Consider the following 8,277-nt stretch of genomic DNA (forward strand, 5'->3'; position numbering starts at 1 on the left):
AACAATCCGCACACTCGTTGTGCTCTGGCAACTTTACTCACCATACACAACACTATGAGTAGTAATTATTAATAATCATTTTACAGCCATTGACTTCATTATGTTTAAAGCTTTATTTAAAAACTAAATATTTGCGATACTTTAATCAGATTTACCTAATATACTTACGTCATAATAGCTATAGCTTAGTTACAAGTAAAACTTGAAAAACCTTAGGCACCCGAAAAGAGGTAAGTATAGGCAAAATAAATTACTTATTATTGATGTTTTTATATACACTGCATTTTTGATAGGTATGTTTTTCGTAGCTGTCTACATTTCAATAATTTAGTTTTCAGTAAAGGACAATGGGCACTTTTGTATGGGGAGTGTCCCATGGATGTATACTGTTGAGACATATGTCGTTTTAAAGCTCTTAATCGTAGTATTATTTTATTGTATGGCACCAACCTTGGACCACTTGCAGGGACCGAGCTATATAAAAAAAGAAGTTGCGCATATAAGCAGTTATATTTCCTTATACGCGGGATATAAAAAGTTTTAGCGTATTTTATTCGAAAGAATATAAAAAATGCTTTATGTTTTTTGTATCAACACCAATGATAAAGTATTTAAAGGGACACAATGAACAGTTTTAAAAAATCGTCATTCTAAAAATTACTTGATACACAGCGAAATAAGAGTGTATACAAATGCCATGTATATCATGTGAAAAGTATTTTTATAAGCTATTTTTCGTATAATATAACTGGGGTCAAATCGTTGCAGGGACCAAAATAAAACCATTTAATGAGTTAATTAATTGTAGTTAATTACGCCTTAACTTTTCTACTCAACGCCAGATGTCGCTCTAAAGCAAAATTCTACTTGACGTAAAACATTTATACATCGCGGTAATCTCGTCAGTCTTACTCCATCATTTTAAAAAGTATAGACTAGTTTATGGATTTCTAAAGTTATGTCAAGATGACTCTGAATGTAATATTGTCAACAATAATTGTCAAAACACGCAATTTAAAATATTCAACATTGTAATTACAAAATAGTATATTTCTAATACGCTATAATTTTCTCCAATCGAAAGGCACTCCATTCCATTGATCTCAGAGAGTATGCTCCTTGATGATCTTCACTATTCATGGGGTAGGTAAGATCAAAGTATTATTTTTTCTCGTATAGCTGCTATATAGCGTTCGACTCCATGGAAAATAAAGGCTCCAAATTATATAAAAAATGTAGCATATATACAAAGTGCAATTTAGATAGTATTCCAGAAAAAAATGCGCCTATGTAAATGCTGAAAAGTTTCCTATCGTATTGTCGAACAAATTCATATCTACTTCTGATCTACGCGACCTTAGAAGTTTGGATTGTCCTACCTAATCATTTTACATTTTATTGTTTTCAGAACAAGAATTATTTTACTTCCCACTGTCTATGTAAGGGGACTTAGAGCGGATTCATACTTTACTATACGTGTCGTGTCGAATGATAGTCCCTATGTCAGTTTCTCCAATTCTATTTTGCGTAGGATAAGTTAAAAAAATAATTAAAAATATGTGTTACCGTATTTTTATTCGTGAAATGTTACCTATATTTCTAAGTTAATGATTGTACTATACTTCCAAAAATATGTCTGACAAACATTTTATATGAAAGCCATTTTTCCATGTAAAAATGAACTGTTATAGGGACCATCTTTTGAATTTATGATAATTTATTCATATTTTAATGTACTCGGGTAATATTGCAGGCATTATATCAGCACCAAATAAATGCTGTGAACCAGATATATATTAAGTGGCGAATAACGTTTCCAAATCGCATTTTCTTTTGACATATTTTTCTTTTTTTTTGCTCTTTTTTTCACGACCGGTTTGGCCTAGTAAGTCGATGATCCTGGGTTTGAATCCCGGTAAGGGCATTTATTTGTGTGATGAGCACAGATATTTGTTCCTGAGTCATGGATGTTTTCTATGTATTTAAGTATTTGTATATTATATATTATTATGTCGTTGTATGAGTACCCACAAAACAAGCCTTCTCGGCTTGCCGTGGGACTCAGTTAATTTGTGTAAGAATGTCCCTATAATATTTATTTATTGTTATTATTATTGTATGTCCGGTAACAGAACTCCCCAGGAGCACTCGGGTGTGTAAGGTCGCTACTCCCCAACTTATTATAATTGTTATTACTTTCAGCATTTTTAAGTTGTTCATCGGACACTGAGGCCATTGAAGTTTCAAGCTGGCGGCATCAAAATGGAGTACCTAGGTACTGTTTCAAATAAATGTGTGGTAAGTAAGTACATTTGGTGAAGTGGAACTGCTGATGTTGATCAGAAACGGAACTCTTCCACGCGCGTGATTTGTCTTCTTTGTTAAGTTTGTAGCGAGTAAGTTTCAAGTACCAAGGTTTTTAGGAACCTTTGTGTCAAGGTAAAGGTCTGACGATGGGTTCCATGAGGAAGCGAGGGAACACCTCAAATCTTATAGGCATATAGTCATTTTGGATTTTCATCAATACCTTAAGCTTTTTCATTCCCACTAGTGGCATTTAATGAAGTGGAACTACTGATGTTGACCAAAACGGAACTCTTGAACGCGCGAGATTTTTCTTCTTTGTTTTTTTTATGATATAAGAGGCAAACGAGCAGACGTCACACCTGATGGTAAGCGATTACCGCCGCCCATGGACACCTGCTAAACCATAGGGGTTGTAAGTTCGGTGCTGGCCTTTAAGATTGGAATACGCTGTTTTCTTAAAGTTTTAAATATCGTATTGGTCCGGAAATACCGCAGGCAACAGATCATTTCATAGTTTAGCTGTATGAGGCAGGCAGTTTCTAGAGAAATGCACAGTTGAGGACTGCCAACCATCTAAGTGGTGAAAATAAAAATGTTGTAGCGTAGAGCGATGACGAAAAGAGGCGGCAAGGATTAATCCGAGCAATTCGATGGAACACTCGCCGTAATAGATTTGTCCTGATAAGTTTGTAGAAAGTAAGGTTGTTAAAAAACATCTGTGTCTAGATCCAGGTCTGATAGATACCTCAAACCTTATAGAAATACATATAGTTTTTTTTGGATTTACATCAATATCTTTAGGCGTTTTATTAAAAAAAAAGCTACATTTAATCAAGTGGAACTGCTGATATGTTCCAGAACGGAACTTTTCAACGCACACGTTTTGTATTCTTTATTAAGCTTGTAGTGAGTAAGGTTCTTAAGGTGTACTTAATACATCAATGTCCAGTTCTGATGATGGGTTTCATGAAGAATCGAGGGAATTCCTAAAATCTTTTAGGCATACATGTAATAATTTCTGGGATTTTATTTACATATCAAGCATTATTATTAAAAAAGTGTCATTTGACTAAAAGTAACAGCTGATGTTGACCAGAATGGAACTCACCAACTCGCTCGCGATTTGTTTTATTAGTTAAGTTTGTAGCAAGTAAGTTTTAAGTATTAAGGTTTATAGGAACATTTGTGTCAAGGTAAAGGTCTGATGATGGGTCCCATGAAGAATCGAGGGAATTTCTTAAATGCTATAGGCATATATGTAGTACTTATTGGATTTTCATCAACATATTATCAACTTTTATTCACAAAAGTGACATATGATGATGTGGAACTACTGATGTTGACCAGAACGGAACTCCAACGCGTGCAATTTTTCTTCGTTAAGTTTGTAGCAAGTAAGGTTCTTAAGAAACATTTTTGTCAAAGTACAGTTCTGATGATGGGTTTCATGAAGAATCGAGGGAATTCCTAAAATCTTATAGGCATACATGTAATAATTTCTGGGATTTTATTTACATATCAAGCATTTTTATTAAAAAATTGTCATTTGACTAAGTGTAACAGCTGATGTTGACCAGAATGGAACTCGCCAACTCGCGCGCGATTTGTTTTATTAGTTAAGTTTGTAGCAAGTAAGTTTTAAGTACTAAGGTTTTTAGGAACATTCGTGTCAAGGTAAAGGTCTGATGATGGGTCCCATGAAGAATCGAGGGAATTTCTTAAATGTTATAGGTATATATATAGTACTTATTGGATTTTCATCAACATATTATCAAGTCTTATTCACAAAAGTGACATTTGATGATGTGGAACTACTGATGTTGACCAAAACGGAACTCCAACGCGCGCAATTTTTCTTCGTTGTTAAGTTTGTAGCGAGTAAGGTTCTCAAGAAACATTTTTGTCGAAGTACAGTTCTGATGATGTGTTTCATGAGAAAGCGAGGGAACTCCTCATTCTCCTCAATTCTTATAGGCATATAGTCATTTTGGATTTTCATCAATATCTTTAGCTTTTTTTATTCACATTAGTGGCATTTGATGAAGTGGAACTAGTGATGTTGACTAAAACGGAACTCTTCAACGCGTGAGATTTTTTCTTTTTTTGTTTGTTGTGATATAAGAGGCAAACTAGCAGACGAATCAACTGATGGTAAGCAATTACCGCTGGCCATGGACATCTGTTACACCATAGGGATTGTAAGTGCGGTTAAAGTTTGAAAGATCGTATTGGGCCGGAAATACCGCATGCGACAGATCATTTCATAGTTTAGCTGTATGAGGCAGGAAGTTTCTAGAGAAATGCACAGTTGTGGACTGCCAACCATCTAAGTGGTGAAGATATAAATGATGTAGCGTAAAGCGGTGACGGAAAGAGGCGGCAGAGATTAATCCGAACAATTCCTCGGAACTTTTAAGTTTGTAGAAAGTAAGGTTCTTAAGAAATATCTGTGCTAGACACCAGTGTCTAGTGTCTAGGTCTGATGATGGACACCTCAAACCTTATAGAAATACATATAGTTTTTTTTTTCATCAATATTTCTAGGTGTTTTATTAAAAAAAAGTTATATTTGATCAAGTGGAACTGCTGATGTTGTCCAGAACGGAACTTTTTAACGCACGCGTTTTGTATTCTTTATTAAGCTTGTAGCGAGTAACGTTCTTAAGGTGTATTTATATCAATGTTCAGTTCTGATGATGGGTTTCATAAATAATCGAGGGAATTCCTGACATCTTATAATTTCTGGATTTTTATTTACATATCAAGCATTTTTATTAAAAAGTGACATTTGACGAAATGCAACAGCTGATGCTGGCCAAAATGGAACTCGCCAATTCGCGCGCGATATGTTTTATTTGTTTATTTTGTAGCAAGTAAAGTTCTTGAAGACATTTGTGTCATAAGGTCTAGTTCTGAGGATGGGTTCCATGAGAAATCGAAGAAATTCCTCAAATCTTATAGGCATACAATACATACAGTAATGTTTGGATTCTCGTCAACATATCAAGCATTTTTATTTAAACAAGTTAGTGATATTGACCAGAACGGAACTCTTCAACGCGCGCTTTTCTTATTCTTTGTTAAGTTTGTAGCAAGCTAGGTTCTTAGGAAACATTTGTGTCAAGGTCCAGTTATGATGATGGATTCAATGAGGAATTGAGGATTTTAAATCGATTTGAATTCACAATTGGGAGGAATTGAGGATTTTCGTCAACATATCAAGTTTTTTTTATTTGACGAGTGACATTTGATGAAGTGAAACTGCTGATATTGAGCAAAATGGAACTCTTCAACGACAAGTATTTTACCTTAGGCGTGTTTTTTATTTTATTTCGTTTATAGCATGTAAGGCTTTTAAGGAACATTTGTGTCAAGGCCCAGTTCTGATGATAGGTTCTACGAGAAACCGAAGGAGCTTCTCATATTGTATAGGATAGGCATACATATAGTCATTTTAGGATTTTCATCAATATTACAAGCATTTTTACTCAATAAAGTGACATTTGTTGAAGTAGAATTGCTGATGAAGAACGGAACACCTCAACGACTTCCAGATTCTTTATTTTTATTACTCTTCTTTCTTTTTCATTATTCTTAGAACAGGTATTTCTACTAAGTGAACCGAACTGCTACTATTAAAAGTAGGTAGGTAGGTAGGTTAAATAGGTTAAAACTGTAAGGATTATTATGTATAAGTAGTCTTTCTTTTAATTAAACATAGGTAAGTAATTCTATTTAAGTATAAGTGTCTTTAAAAAAAACATCAATCGACTCTTATCTGTCACTAGTTCCAGTTTCAGAGTATAAAATCCGGGTACACAGCCACGGCCAGCCGGGTAGCCAGACAGTTCGAATACGGACAAGTTATTGTGAATAAAAAATCTTATCGTCTTGCAAAAGTTATTGTCATAAATGTATAGGTTTCGAATGCATGAATATAAAGTTAAAATGCTGGTAAAAGTATTAGTTTTTATCATTAACCATTTTATATCCCAACAAAACTGTTACCCTTACAAAAATAAAATGCTTTCATTACCTAATGTAGGTTACGTTAGGTAATAAATAAATAAATAGGTAGGGACAATCTTACACAGATTGGCCCCAAACTAATCAAAGCTTGTACTATGGGTACTAGGCGACGTTAAACATACTTATTTAGATAAATATATATTTACGTATATACATAGAAAACACGCATGCCTTAGGAACAAATATCTGTATTCATCACACAAAGAAATGCCCTTACGCGATTCAAACTCGGGACCATCGGCTTCATACTTCATAGGCAGGGTCACTACCCACTAGGCCAAACCGGTCGGCAAAAGGTAAAGATAATTAGGTAAAGACAATGAATAATTAAACGTATTATAAATTGACACCAATATCCATCAAATAGTATAACTAGGTATGCTAAGAGCGGGCTTCAGGCCATTACGTCGCACCTTTAGAATTAAACTAATTTGACTCAAAAAGTACGACTACTTTATATATGTAGTTTGGTAGAACAGTAAGAACTCACTATATGTGTCTCTTTTTCATGCGGTGAAATCCCCCCACCCGGAAAGGGTAGCGACGCCCATTTTATCGACTCTCGAGTCGACTCCAATCTGATACTAATAGTAAGTAAGTACTTACTTAGTAAGCAAATTGTAGTAGTCATCCCTTCTTAATAAAAGGAAAGTATTGTAAAGATACTACTTTTTAACCGACTTCAAAAACTTTCTGAACCAATGTTGAAAATTAGTTATCGTTTGAAAGTGGGTATATAGTTCCAAGATGGTCCTATTTTTGACAAAACCACGAGGAATTAAGGGAACTCCCCAAATCTTATAGGCGTTTTTTAGTTTCATCAACAGACCACCAGGCATTGCCATTCAAAAAAGTGCTATTTGAAGAAGTGGAACTTCTGATCAGGACCAGAAAATAACTCTTTAACGATGCGTATTTCACGCTAGACGATTTGTCTTCTTTGTTATGTTTGTAAAGAAGCTACTTGCTTAACGAGGTTTAAGGAATATTTGTGTAAAGGTCTAGCTTACATCATGGGTTCCATGAGGAATTGAGGCAACCTCTCAATTCTTGATGGAACGTAAAACTGTTTATTGACATAATTGTCGATAGGTATCCCATCTGCTCTAATTTACCCCACTTGACGGTACTTACATGAAAAAAAAACTTCTTTTAAAAATAGGAAACCGACTTCAAACATAAGTATTAGAAAACAATACAAAAACTGTTATTGTATTTTCAGAAACCATACGGAAATAATGAGGATGCATCGACATAAGAAGAATCGAACATGGGCAAGATAAAGTTCAAGAAAAAAGCAAATATAATGTGTACTTGTGTGTAGTCAAAGAAAGTTGAAAAATAAAGCATAATTAATGGCCATAGAATACAGAACCGATACACGAACATTAAGACTATTAAAAATAGACATATAGGTTGATCGTACTACTCGTACTAATGTATTTCTTTTGTTCAATTATATTATTGCATTAAAGTTAGATTCTCTAGATATATATTATTCATAGGTTCTGTATTCTATACGAATTGTTTCAGTGTAATTATTGTACTAAATACCGTTGACCGCCTGTCAACAGTATTTATTTCTACATTACTATCACAGAAGATTTTAGGCCCTACAGTAGTTTTTGAATTAGTATTTACTATGGACAAATATAGCAAAATGTGAGTTTTTACCTAAAATATCAATCTTTTGTGAAGGTGGTGTAGAGTATATACCGCCTAAGACTGAAGTAGCTACGCGGGCAACGTTTTCAAAATAGAATCGTGTTCATGGTCGGCCCATGGTAAAAATAATTAGGTACACGTAGACCCGCTAAATAAACCCCGTGGACCCACCAGGAGAACATATTGGAGAGACTAGAGATAATACACCGCTTTAAGGGCGGTCGCACTCGGCATTGACATCTGGCGTCTAGATGGCGGGTGGACCTCAGCGAATTT

General features: G+C 34.6%; 1 long non-coding RNA gene across 1 annotated transcript; it reads left to right on the forward strand.

Annotated features, from left to right (window-relative positions):
• Positions 1-5,156: 5,156 nt before the first annotated feature.
• Positions 5,157-7,832, forward strand: LOC133524852 (uncharacterized). The gene is made up of 2 exons (XR_009800457.1): positions 5,157-6,926; positions 7,559-7,832. It is a non-coding gene; the product is annotated as an uncharacterized LOC133524852 (long non-coding RNA).
• Positions 7,833-8,277: the final 445 nt, after the last annotated feature.

The sequence above is a fragment of the Cydia pomonella genome, chromosome 14 (assembly GCF_033807575.1).
Source record: "Cydia pomonella isolate Wapato2018A chromosome 14, ilCydPomo1, whole genome shotgun sequence".
NCBI classification, from domain to species: Eukaryota; Metazoa; Arthropoda; class Insecta; order Lepidoptera; family Tortricidae; genus Cydia; species Cydia pomonella.